Source organism: Bos taurus, chromosome 3 (assembly GCF_002263795.3).
Source record: "Bos taurus isolate L1 Dominette 01449 registration number 42190680 breed Hereford chromosome 3, ARS-UCD2.0, whole genome shotgun sequence".
Lineage (NCBI taxonomy): Eukaryota > Metazoa > Chordata > Mammalia > Artiodactyla > Bovidae > Bos > Bos taurus.
This window is the reverse complement of record NC_037330.1, coordinates 21,073,790-21,087,643: the sequence shown is the minus strand read 5'-3', so window position 1 is coordinate 21,087,643 and position 13,854 is coordinate 21,073,790. Positions and strand designations below refer to the sequence as shown.

The 13,854-nt window shown below is 46.8% G+C and overlaps 3 non-coding genes across 3 annotated transcripts; 2 read left to right on the top strand and 1 right to left on the bottom strand.

Annotated features, from left to right (window-relative positions):
* Positions 1–846: 846 nt before the first annotated feature.
* On the top strand, positions 847–919 carry TRNAV-CAC (transfer RNA valine (anticodon CAC)). Its single transcript has one exon. It is a non-coding gene; the product is annotated as a tRNA-Val (tRNA).
* A 519-nt stretch (positions 920–1,438) lies between these two features.
* Positions 1,439–1,510, top strand: TRNAE-UUC (transfer RNA glutamic acid (anticodon UUC)). Its single transcript has one exon. It is a non-coding gene; the product is annotated as a tRNA-Glu (tRNA).
* A 699-nt stretch (positions 1,511–2,209) lies between these two features.
* TRNAG-CCC (transfer RNA glycine (anticodon CCC)) lies at positions 2,210–2,280 on the bottom strand. Its single transcript has one exon. It is a non-coding gene; the product is annotated as a tRNA-Gly (tRNA).
* Between the last annotated feature and the right edge of the window lie 11,574 nt (positions 2,281–13,854).

Here is a 13,854-nt window from a genome sequence, read left to right as displayed (position 1 = left end):
TTTCGGTTCAAGCCCGGAAGCTTTGAGGCCTGGATGGCGGTTTCTCCGGGGGGGCTGGCATCTGTGGCGGGTAGGGGCAGGGAAACAGCACCGTTTCTCTGGGGAACAGAGCGCTCACCCCGGGAATGAGTGTCTACTCCAGAGAGAGTCCAAAAGAACCTTGTACTGTTGTCTCTGTGGTGCAGTCGTTTAGCGCATGCGGCTGTTAACCGAAAGGTTGCTGGTTCGAGCCCACCCAGGGACGTGGGGGTGACATTTTAGGCAACACCAAAGAGAACTCCCTTTTGCCAGGAGGACACCGGAGAAGTGCTGCGCCCAACGGACTTTCAGAGAAACAAAACAGGAGTCAGGTGCAAAGGAACAGCGGGGAGGGCGCGTCCCGGGTGGATTGGAAACGTCGGTCATTCCTGAGAGCCCAGAGCGCTGATCGCCAGAGCCGAGAGAAGGACCACCAAGGCGCGGATCCGCAGCCATGGAGGGGCGGCTTCCACACCGCTGGGTTTCGGGGTCACCTGGGCCTCGGGAGCGCCCACCGTCTCCGCCTCCTGCGGCTTTCGGGAGCTGGGGAGTCGGCGGGGGCGACCCCTGAACTCAGGGTGCGCAGCTGAGGATCTGAGGATTCTGCGTTGGGTGCGGGGCCCCGAAGGCAACCTGTGGGGGCCCAGGGGTCCTCACTTCATGGGAGAGGAGGAACCCTAAAGCAGGGCCCTCGGAGCCGCCGTCTCCGTGCCTGAGAGGGCTTGGGACTTCAAGGTTCCTTTTTGAGTGTTAAGAGTTGGTTGTGTGATTACTGGTGGCGGGACTTCGAATTTCATGGATACATTGTTCAGGAGTAGAGTTTATCCCGTTTCCGTAGTGTAGTGGTTATCACGTTCGCCTCACACGCGAAAGGTCCCCGGTTCGAAACCGGGCGGAAACAAGTTTTTCTCTTTCTTTTCACCCCGCTAAGATATGTCTTCTCATTGGCAAAACCAACAGGCGCGAAAGGCACGGGGTGAGGCATGGGACGCAGCTGGAGGAAGACTTGGTGACCACCTGGAAGTCTCTTTATTCAGCGCTAGGAGAGGCCCCGGAGCCACATCAGAGATCTGGAGGTGGACGGATCCGCTCATCACCCGCCACTCATCACCGAGCCTGACGACAAAGAAAACCGAGGTTCACAAGGAGAGCAAGACCTGGGCCCGGCAAAACGCAGCGCTACAGCTAGACCAGGAGGGACCCAGTCCGCTACTTTGTGTCCTTGCCCCAGAGCAAAAGCGACGCCCAGGAAAGGAGACGTGAAGGGCGATGAGCAGCGGGGCCAGGGCTGGGAGCCCTGCACAGCGGCACACAGCCCTGGGCCGCTGCGACATTGCCTTTCCCGCTTTCTGACTTTCTGAAGGGTCATCTTCCACTCACCTTTCACCTGGAGAAGCTAAATAAGGTATTTGTCTACAGCTCCCTGGTGGTCTAGTGGCTAGGATTCGGCGCTTTCACCGCCGCGGCCCGGGTTCAATTCCCGGTCAGGGAAAGCTTTCTTTCTTCCAGCGTCTGCACTCACACAAGTCTCTCTCTTGCTGCCCAGATCGGAACTGTATTTTGCTTAAAGGTCCAATGCAGAACATTTCTGCACAGAGTTTCTAAATGCCGCTGAGTCCGGGCCTCAGGGTCCTGGACCTCGGGCTGGCTGTTGGAGCTGAGATGCCATGAACAGCCTGTGCTGGCCAGCTCTGGCCTCCACTCTTTTCTCCTGGCATGGTAAACCCAGAGTCTTACTTAACGGAGTTTTCATTCAAAGAGAATGTGAGGCTTCAGTTCCAAAAATTCATTAAAATCCAATACCAAAAGCTTTTGTAAGATACCAAAAGTTTGCAAGAATACGAACATCGTAAATCTGTACCTAAGTACCCAGTTAACATCCCATTCTTTCTTTATATAAGTCATGACATCACTTGATAGTAACTTGCGGATATTTCGGGATTGTTCCTTCCCTTGGCGTCCCTCTCAAAAGTAACTTCTGTGGGACCTGTCTTCCAAGGCCAGGGAACAGCTTTCCCGTCCGGAAGAGGGTCCTCTTGGCCCTTCAGGAACCTGGAATCCGTTCTCTTTAGGATGTAGAGAAGGTATATGTGTGTTAGTCGCTCAGTCCTTTTGGAGTTTTGGCCATCCCTTGGACTGTAGCATTCCTCTGTCCATGGGCCAGCGAAGCTCAAAACCAACACAACAACAATGCATTGGCCGGGAATCGAACCCGGGTCTCCTGCGTGGGAGGCGAGAATTCTACCACTGAACCACCAATGCCACTATAGAGAGCATATTTGCAAGGATAGCCTAGATGGAGTTTTATTCAGGTCTTTCTCAAGTGCAGGCCACTCATGCCCTGTGCTTGTAGGACGGTCTAGGCTTTCATCCTCCGCCCTCAGCTGCACCGGCTGCCCTCTGCCCTCTGGCCTCCTGCGGGTTGCTTTGGCGGGCACTCAGGTGTGCTTTGGATCCGTCTGAGTGGTGGAACCGCCTGCTGCTCGTGCTCACTGGCCCAGTCTTGTCCAAAACTCTTTGCGACCCCTTGGACTCTAGCCCACCAGGCTCCTCTGTCCTTGGGATTTCCACGCTCCTTTGCTAGAAACCCATCGAGGCAGTACAGCTGCCCCCTTGGCTCCTGCCTGGCTCTCCACTCCCTGCAGGGAGCATAAAGTGTTCTGTCAGGGCACAGAGGTGAAGAATCCTTCCCTGTGGTCGGAGGATGAGAGAACCAGATGGGAAATGCTACAAAGGGAGGGGAATATTCTCAAAAGCTTCCCAGAACTGCTGTGTGGGTGCTGTCGGTTGGGTGGCTGCCCTATGACAATAATGCTTAGCCTTGTGTTCTGGCCTTGACCCAGTCCCAGGTCCAGTCTGAATTCAAGCACAGAGGCACCCTGCTTTCCCACACATATGTCATTGTGCCTCTCTCCAAGGGGAGTTCTGAACCACCTTTTCTATCTCAGTGAATAGCAACCATGTGGGTCTTTTCTTTTCTTTTTCTTCCTGTAACTCCGTTTTGCTGAAATGTAACTCAGGAATATAAAAAAGGTTTAGCTTTAGATAAATTAGTACTCTCCATGCTACAAACAAGAATAACATTCAAGTTGATTATGAGGATGAATCTCGAATACTCTTACACTCCTGAAAATTCTAATATTTGATGTATAATTATATAGAAAATGTTTGTCTGGTAATGCTCCCAGAGATGACTCTCAGTATGCACACACTACTTTAATAATTTTGGTCTAAAAACTACCTCATGGTTACTTTCAGATTTATTATTATTTATAAAACTTCAAATTATGTGCTCCAGTAAATTAAATATACCATATGATGTCTTTTAAATCAGGATTAAGTCTTTTGATTTAAGAAATCATAGTGACTTAATTATTCCCCTTTCAATTTGGGGTCAGTGTTTTTAGGTATCATCGAATATGTGATTTTAAGCAGCATTTATCAGACACAACTCAGCTCAAATTGCAGTTTTAAGATCTATCATTAACTTTAAGTTCTTTGATATTAAATTGGTTGAATTAATGTATAATCTTTGCCTGGAAATTTCTAATTAAGGTAGAAGTAATAATGCCCACATTTTTATAGGTTATATATAGAAGAGCTCTAGCTTAACACCTTAAGAGAATGTGTGGATACCTTTAGGAGATGTTTCTGAATGTAGCCATAACGTCACTTGAAGAGCACAACACGTGGACTCTCTAAGTTAAGTAAGGACGTGTTGCTTACCTGATGTACTCCTTTATTAAAAAAAAAAAAAGAAATTCCTGATTCTTAGTTACCTGCCTTCTAGATCTCAAGTCACCCATTTTCCCATGTGCTAGGTAATTCTTTTTTTAGTCACTGCGGGGTCCTTAGGTGCTGGAAGGCAGGTGAACCTGAGAACATGACAGGCTGCTCTCCTGCTGTGATTCTTATTTGTCTGTGTGTGTGAGAGTGAGATTCTTATTTTTGATGCCTCCTGGTGTGAATGCCCCAAGGAGTGGGACCTTGACTTTGTTCCTGATACAGCAGTTTTCCTGGAGAAGGGCCTGGTACCTTGGTGAGCACCTAGTAAGTGCTTGCTGACTGAAGGACTTCTAATACACACTTTCGGAAAACTGATGAAGAGGACAGAATGTGGGTAAGATCCACAGAGGCCTAGAGTATAAGGGACAGAAGGACAAAAACTCCAAGAGGGAGAGAGAAGGGCAGAGAGAAATGTCCTAGAACCTAGAGACATCCTCGACTAAGTATGGAAAATCTGAAGAGCTCTTCTTTCCTCATGAACTTCAACTGAGGAATCAGTGGAAGGTGAACCAGGAACTCTAAGGATCCAGGTTTGCCCAAGATGTATTATCGGTGCAGGATTCTGTAGCTTGCAACAATGTGTCTCAAATGAGATAACTTTTGCAGATGTAGCCACGTACTGTCCAGATATCATACAGAGACAGTCTCAGGCTTGCAAATGCACCCACATACCAGAGGGAGACCCCTCATTAGATTGTGTGCATCCAACCAAAGCCAAAATACAACTCATGAAGGAAAGAGGATAAATGTCTGGGACCAGTGGGCTTTTTTTTTTTTTTTTAACTCCTGTAATCCATAAGCTGCTCTGCAAGAGGCTCTCCAGAGTCATTCTGGCTGGTCTTGTCTGGACTCAATGACTTCGTCAGCACTGAAAACAGTTACAATTATTAGAATACTTTCCAATCAGCTTGGAAGTTTGGTTGCTGCTCTGGAAATGTACACATTGTCTTTTCATTGTATTTCCCACTAAGTTGAGTCAGTAGGGCACAAATTCCTTTGTTAGAGTAACAGACAGGTGTATTGACAATTTCTTGTGATGGCCAAGGCCATGAAGAAAAAGATTCTTTCCTTGAGTGGGCAAAATACATTGGAATTTAAATTAGCACATCTATTTAGGGAAAACTAAGAACATAAAGAGATGCCTTCAGTTTCTAGCAAAGGTGCAGTGACAGAAATCAGATTAACCCTCCTTCCTAAATCTCACTCTCCCTCTTTGTCCCACTCCCAAAGAACATAAAGACAAAAACCATGAAATACTGATTTCTAAGACACTGGAAATCAGGCAGCAAAGGATAGCAAGCCCTGAGAGGTGACAAACAAACAAGGTGAGTCTTGTCATGGGCCCAGCTTCCTGCTTTCAGTGAGTTCCCAGGCTGGGCACCAAGAGGAGGATTTCAGGTAGTATTGGTGGAGAGCAAGGCAGCTAGAGTTCACAGGACAAAGATCCAGTGATTCTTATTTGCAAACCAGATATAAAGCAAAGGTATGGCTATCAAGGCTGAAAGGGGTGTTGGGGGAATTGGGAAATTAGGGTTTACCTAAATACACTATTGATGCTATGTATGACACCACCCTTCTGGCAGAAACTGAAGAAGAACTAAAGAGCCTCTTGTTGAAAGTGAATGAAGAGAGTGAAAATGTTGCCTTAAAGCTCAATATTCAGAAAACTAAGATCAGGGCATCTGGTCCCATTACTTCATGACAAATAGGATGGGGAAACAGGGGAAACCATGGCAGACTTTATTTTTCTGGGCTCCAAAATCACTGCAGATCGTGACTGCAGCCATGAAATTAAAAGAGGCTTACTCCTTGGAAGGAAAGTTATGACCAACCTAGGCAGTATATTAAAAAGCAGAGATATGACTTTGCCAACACAGGTTCTTCCAGTGGTCATGTGTGCATGTGAGATTGGACTAAAAAGAAAGCTGAGTACTGAAGAATTGATGCTTTTGAACTGCGGTGTTTAGAAGACTCTTGAGAGTCCCCTGGATTGCAAGGAGATACAACCAGTCCATCCTAAAGGACATCGGTCCTGGGTGTTCATTAGGACTGATGTTGAAACTGAAACTCCAATACTTTGGCCACCTGATGCAAAGAGCTGACTCATTTGAAAAGACCCTGATGCTGGGAAAGATTGAGGGCAGGAGGAGAAGGGGACAACAGCGGATGAGATGGTTGCATGGCATCACCGACTCAATATACATAGGTTTGGGTGGACTCCGGGAGTTGGTGATGGACAGGGAGGCCTGGCGTTCTACAGTTCATGGGGTTGCAAAGACTCAGACACAACTGAGCGACTGAACTGAGCTGAACTGGTACAATAAATAACAAATGAGAACCTATTTTATGGCATAGGGAATTACTGGATGCTCTGTGGTTACCTAAATGAGAAGGAAATCCAAAAGAGAGGGAATATATGTATAGCCAATTCACTGTGGTATTAACACAACATCATAATTAACACACTGGAAAACAGATATACTCAAATAAAAGTTAATAATAAACAAAGAAACATGAAGAAAGGTCACGTGATGAGAGACAGTGACGGAGAGAGAGAATGCTGGGATATGAAAGGGGCTCCCTCAAGTACTCAGCAGAGTAATGATCGGGTTATCCTCATGAAGAAAGTGCCTGAGGCTAAGGAAAGAACGTTTTAAAGAGATCATGGAACACAACCTGGTGCTCACACAGGACAAGCAATTGTATGTAAGTGATCTCCCACACAGACTGGACTACTTTTAACTCATGGGCCATTGGGAAGAACATTCAAAAAACTCTTGTGATGGACAGGGGGGCCTGGCTGTTAAAATGCTGCAGTCAATATGCCTGTAAACTTGGAAAACTCAGCAGCAGCCACAGGACTGGAAAAGGTCAGTTTTCATTCCAGTCCCAAGAAGGGCAATGCCAAAGAATGTTCAAACTACTACACAATTGCTCTCATCTCACATGTTAGCAAAGTAATGGTCAAACTTCTCACTGTGAGGCTTTCACGGTATGTAAACTGAGAACATCCAGATGTGCAAGCTGGATTCAAAAAAGGCAGAGGAACCAGAGATTAAATTGCCGACATCCGTTGATTCATAGTAAAAGCAAGAGAGCTCCAGAAAAACATCTACTTCTGCTTTATTGACTATGCCAAAGAATTTGACTGTGTGGATCACAACAAACTGGAAAATTCTTCAAGAGATGGGAATACCAGACCACCTTACCTGCCTCCTGAGAAATCTGTATGCAGGTGAAGAAGCAACAGTTAGACATGAAACAATGGACTGGTTCCAAATTAGAAAAGGAGTATGTCAAGACTGTGTGTTGTCACCCTGCTTATTTAACTTCTATGCAAAGTACATCACGTGAAATTCCAGCCTGGATGAAGCACAAGCTGGAATCAATATTTCTGCAAGAAATATCAATAACCTCAGATATGCAGATGACTCCACGTTTATGGCAGAAAGCAAAGAGGAAGTAACAAGCCTCTTGATGAAAGTGAAAGAGGGCTTCTTTTCATCCTAGTGGATAAGGTAAGGGAGCAGGTCCTGGAATGGGCCTCTCCTTTTAAATACGATCTTGTTCCCAGCTCTGGAGCGCAGGATGGGCACGCTGCCTTGTCCCACCTGCTGTTTCTGTTTGTTTGATGCAAAGAGGACAATTTAGAAAACCTCTTTTTGGTTCAGGAGATCCTACCAGAGGAAGAAACATAGGACCTGCCTGCAAAAAAAAAAAAAAAAAAAAAAAGAAAGAAAGAAAGTGAAAGAGGAGAGTGAAAAAGCTGGCTTAATATTCAACATTCAAAAAACTAAGATCATGGCATCTGATCCCATCACTACATGGCAAATACATGGGGAAACAATGGAAACAGTGAGAGACTTTATTGTCTTGAGCTCCAAAATCATTGTAGATGGGGACCACAGCCATGAAATTAATGCTTGCTCCTTGGAAGAAAAGCTATGACCAACCTAGACAGCATATTAAAAAGCAGAGATATTACTGTGCCAACACAATTCCATCTAATCAAAGCTCTGATTCTTCCAGTAGTCATGTATGGATGTGAGAGTTGGACTATAAAGGAAACTGAGTACCAAAGAATTGGTGCTTTTAAACTGGAGAAGCCTCTTGAGAGTCCCTTGGACTGCAAGGAGATCCAACCAGTCCATCCTAAAGGAAATCAGTTCTGAATATTCATCAGAAGGACTGATGCTGAAGTTGAAGCTCCAATATTGTTGTCCAATGGACAACTGATGGGAAGAGCTGACTCAGTATAAAAGTCCCTGATGCTGGGAAAGATTGAAGGCAAGAGGAGAAGTGGGTGGTTGAGGATGAGATGGTTGGATGGCATCACCGACTCAATGCACATGCATTTGAACAAACTCCAAGGTTTGGTGATGGACAGGGAAGCCTGGAGTGTTGCCATCCTTGGATCACTACTGAACTGAAGAAATTGGGGAACAGTTCCTTACCACCAGAAAGCTCCATAGGGCCTCCAACCAGCCCATCTTTCTCTGCTCTGAGTCACCTTGTAGAACAGTCAGTGAATCTAAGAGGGCACAGGACAAAGCTGACTGCAGGATACTTTTACCTCCTGATATCCCCTCACATTTTCATCCGGGCCCTACATCGTCTCTACCTGTGACACCTATTATCTCTCTGAAAACCAAGAAGTTCATCCCTTGTGAAGACACTTTGCTTTCCCTCACCCCAGCACACCTGCGGGACAATCTGATTTGAGTCAGAGAACAAAAGGGAAGGAATTCAACTCTACACCGCGGTTTCCAGCCAAAGACACAATGATGGAAGAGGGTCAGGCTCTGCGGATTGAGCTGATCCAGGAGGAAAAGCAGCCAGTCCTCGAGCCGCTATCAGGGGATCCCCCGAAATCAGGTCAAGATCAGGGAGTAGATGGACCCGCCCATCACCAGCTGAGAACCAAGTAGCCCCTGCTTCACAATGAAACAGGTTCAGAAAGAGAGCTTGACCTCTCACCACACCTGGATTCCAGGTCTTCCCACACGACCTGCGGAGCCTCCCTTGTCCAGTTCTTGGATGAGGCTGAACCTCTGATCCAGGGGTTGGGCGGCCATCGTTGTGCTTTGTCACATCTTCGGGGGCAGGGGATGGATCCGTCCCCTCCGCGCGCTCAACTCGCCGGCTCTGAAGCCCTGGGCCTACCATTACTGCTGCAGGGAGCTCTGTGTCTGTGGTCCCTCGGGCATCCGCTGTGCGTCCACCCTGACAGGGAGAGGACCACGTCACCCTCGTCCCATCCCAGTGGGACGTCAGCATGCCGGACACGACAGAAAACGATGAATCCGCTCCTCTGTCGACCTGGGAGGTGCCAACTAGGACCTGCAGGGGAGGAAAGCAAGGCGAAATCTCAAGAAACGCCCTGATCTAAAGCTATTTTCAAGTCCGCCTCTTTGGTAACTCAGGCCTCTAGCGCGATTGAGGGTGCTGTCTCACGGTCTCACTCTCGATCGCACTCGGAGTCCACGCGGAACCAGGAGGAGCCCTGCGGCCTGGGAGCCGCTGCGCATGCGGCCCGCGCCTCCCTCGGGGTCTGAGCCCGTGAACCTCAGACGCGAACGCAACGCCGCACTGAGAAAAGGAGGAAAGCCACTGCTGAAGAAAAGGGCACATGCATTCCCCAAATTGAGAAGCTCTACTGCTAAAGGAAACCAGAGACAGACAGACACACAGACACCATTGCAGTAAAACCTTTCAGCGAAAAGAAACTCTGCCTGCTGTGAGGTAAATACGAAAACCCTTCAAGACACCTGCTTTCTGAAAGAAAAAAAAAAAACAAAAAACCCGCCTTTACCTCTCTGTTAAATTCACGCTCGACAACCTGAACTGCAAAATTATGAAAGGAAAACAAGAGGCGTTTCAGACATTGTAAAATGTAAAACAAAGCCGTCCTTCAAGATTAATCTCAAGTTTGGAACGAAGACGGTCAGATCTGCGTGGACCGCGCCTGGCTCCTCCGCGGCTTTATGCTGGGCCTGGTAGGCAAAGGAATTCAACAAATGACCAAGCCTCAGCCTTTGCTGCCGTTCCTGCTAAACGTGAAAGCGTGATGCAAGTCTGGACTGAAACTAGAGGACTAGAATCAGCCACAGACGCAGGAATCTGAGGAACCCCCGGTGCCAGGCGGCGCCGGAGAAGCACTGCTGTGAAAGGCCTGCGAGAGAGGAGCGCACGGGTCAGGCGGAGCACAGGGGACGGCGGGTCCTTTGTTTCCCGATTAGGATTTGAAGCATCGAGCCCGGTCTCCGCTGGCGCCATGAAAAGGGACTCTAAGGCCCGGATCTGCCTCTGGAAGGGCTGTGCCCACTTTGACGGACCTGTGGCCACCTGAGGCTTAGACGCACCTTGCTCCCCCCGCTCCTGAGGCTTCTGAGAACTGGGGAGTCAGCGAGGCGACCTCTGTGCTTGGGCGCAAAGCTGGCACACAGGGACCTTGCCCCGGAAGAGGCGAGGAACCCTAAATCAGCCCCTTTCAGGACCTGCAGATCCTTAGTTGATGGATTGCCTGTGTTTCCAGAGTCCTCTTCGTTTGAAAATTTGAAGATTAGGTGTGTTCAAACATGCAATTCTTGAATATGTCACTAGACAAAATTGGCCGTGTGGTTTCCGGTGTAGTGGTTATCACGTTCACCTAACACGTGAAAGGTCCCCGGTTCGAAACCAGGCGGGAACGACTCCACTTTCCCCCAAAAGTTTTAGATTCATATTTTAAACACAAAATAGAGGTCTGCCGGCTGGAGTGAGGCTTGGAGCTTCAGCTTCCCCATCAGTCCTCCCAAAGAATATTCAGGGTTGATTTCCTTAGGACTAACTGGTTCATCTCTCCTTGACCTGCATACAGGTTTTTCAGGAAGCAGGTAAGGTGGTCTGCTATTCCCATCTCTTGAAGAATTTTCCATATTTTCTTGTGATCCACGAAGTCAAAGGCTTTAGAAGAGTCAATGAAGCAGAAATAGATGTCTTTCTGGAATTCTCTTGCTTTTTCTATGATACAATGGAGGAAAAATGGAGGGGAAAAGGAGGAAACGGATAGAACCAAATTAATTGGAAAAGTATATGGAAAGGTTAAATAGAGAGTATATAAACAATGGAGGAAATTTCATTGGTAAAAGGCGTGTACAGGGTGATGATGATGAGCCTACACTTTCATGCATTCTAGGATTCCCAGTCAACCTGCTTTCCTCCAGAGATCCTCTCTGAGGATCACAGACTACCTGGACCTACGTCCTTGTGTGTGTGTGTGTGTGTGTGTGTGTGTGTACAAGACACAGAGGATTAGGGTAGTAGTGGAGCATGGGAGAGGATGCATAGACTAGAAACAATCATACATCATTTACATTCTAAAAGAGTGAGACACGTCCCTGGATGGGCTCAAACCAGGAGCTTTGCGGTTAAAAGACCAACGTGCTAACCGATTGCGCCACAAAGTCGGGAGGAGAGTTTCATCCTCACTCCCACAGAAAGCAAGCATACTTACGGAACTGGGCGGAGCCACCTGTGTTTCACAGAATGGCGTTTCCACTTCGGAGCCTCGGACAACCTAAGAGATGGAGTCCACTCGGCCGGCCTGTTCGTTCCAGTCGGGAAGCCGGGAGGTTCCGAGGGCAGAAGGTCTCCTGAGCGTCCTCGCCGCCGCAGATGTCAGCGCCCAAGAGAAGCCCCGAGCTTGAGCCGAGGAGCCCCAGAAAGAAGCTGATGGCTCCTGGTTTGCTCCGCCTTCGTCTGACAATTTGCGCTTCTGGACTTCGGTTTAGTAGATGGGGTGCGTGTGGCTGCAGCTGGAAAGAGGTCAGTTTGTTGTGATCCACACAATGTAAGGCTTTAGCTGTCTTTTGAGGACGGGAAAGGAAAGGTGTGAAGAGGGCGAATAGATCCGAGGAAGGCCAAGGGCAGGAGAGAACAGAGAATGAGCCAGAGGGAGAAAGGGACTGCAAGAGAGAGGAGCCGGCTGGTATCGCGGCCGGGACAGTCGCTGGATGGGGACATCACAGCGCCTGACTCTTGCTCAGCTCCCATGCTTTACTGAGGTGTCCGGGAATCCGGTTCACCCCCAATCGCAAAGTTGCTGGCCTTACATTTGTTCTGGCAGTTCCTTTGCTGGTTCCATGAGGAGGGGCAAGTTGGGCTGTGTGGGTTTGCAGGTGAATGCAAGACCTGTGGGCTACCTTGGAGATGACTAGTGGGCAAGGAAACACACAAATTCACTTTCCCCTTTTCAGGCTGGCCTTCAGGGTCTGGGTGGGAAACTGGAAAATCTGAGTGCGGATATCAATATTGATTTCAAGATAAGGAGATCAACAGCCAAGCAGTCAGTGAAAGTGGTTATGTTGGTGGAGGAGTGGGAGTGGGAACCTGACAAGGTGCCAGTGGACTACTTTTCAGCAGGCATGTGTAACTTGATACTGTGTGTGTGTGTGTGTGTGTGTGTGTGTGTGCGCTGTATATACACAGATATACACATAGTAAGGTCCATTGCTTGTATTTTAACTTTAAATTTTTATGTAGTCATAAATATATATATATATGTTATGTAAAATTCTGGGTCTTGTGTCATGTATAGGAATGTTTTCCACTGTAAAACTTTAATTTTTTTTTAATTGGGGGATTTTTGAAGCAAGGAATTAGGCTACTGTTCCCCTTTTGATGAGCTGATCAGATGAACGAGTAAACTGGCAGATCCCACAAGCCCAGGAGGTTACTGCTGGTCAGACAGGATTCCTTCACTCTCTCTTGAAAGTTCCACTGCCACTGAAAGATATCACTAACTTAAAAGAAAACCGCACCCAGACTTTATGCAGTGCAGTGCCAACATGCAAGAGCTTACACTCAATGGTGACATGCAAAGTGCCATGTGCTGAGGCACTGTCTACAAGTTTTACATGGGTGTACTCATTTTATCCTTTCAACAGGCTTCTATCATATCATCATCCTCATTTCACATATGAGAAATCTGAGACATGGAAGGTTAAGTAACTTGTCTAGTCACTCAATCAGTGAGTGGGATCTGAAAGCAGCAATTTGAACTGGAGCCTGCCTGGCTCCACAGGATATGGTGCTAGTCAAAGAGGAACACAAATGGTAAAAATGTTTGGCAAGAGATTTAAGCCCGCATGTTTCTTTGACAAAACACCAAGGAGGAGTCATGTAAGACGAATAAAACTGCAGTATCCTCATGACCCACTTGCCTCCCAAACACCTTTCTTATTCCAAGAGCTGCTCCCCTTGATTCCCCAACTTACACACACTTCTGCAAGAACTAGGTTTTCCCTCCCTTTTATCCTCTCCTCTCACTTTTCCAATACCTCTTCCATAGCTCTTCTGTTCTTTCACTTCCAGGTCATTCATTTTTTTTTTTAATTTAAAAATGTTAACTATATCTAAAGAAGAAAATAAGCAGTCATCCGTAGTCCCACCTCCTAGAATGGACTGCTGTTAACAACTTTGCACATTTTCCTTCAAATCTGTTTTTACATTATTCTAAGTATCAAAAGTGCATGGGTTCATGCTAAATCATTTCAGTCCTGTCTGACTCTTTGGGACGCAGGGACTGTAGCCCCCCAGGCTCCTCTGACCATGAGAGGTTTCCAGGTAAGAATATGGAGTGGGTGGCCATGCCCTCCTCCAGGGAATCTTCCTGAACCAGGGATAGACCCCACATCTCTTGTGCCTCTTGCAATGGCAGATGGGTTCTTTACCATTAGTATCACTTGGGAAGCCCCTACACTCTATATGTGTTATTTTAAAAAATTAAAATGATACAGAACATACAAATATGTAAAATTTTGAAACATCTTAAATTCAAAAGTAACTTCTGTTAATGTAAGTAAATGATAATGGAGTCATTTAGGTATACCAACCAAGAGAAAAAATATATATATGCTTTTATATGATTGAGCTCTTATAGAATCTATTCCAACTTTAAAGTATTTCAATTTACTAGTGTATAAATTTAATGAAAAAACACAAAAATGAAGAAACTGTTGAACTTTCAATCAAATTGTTTACCTTAAGAGACATACGTTTCTAAAAGAA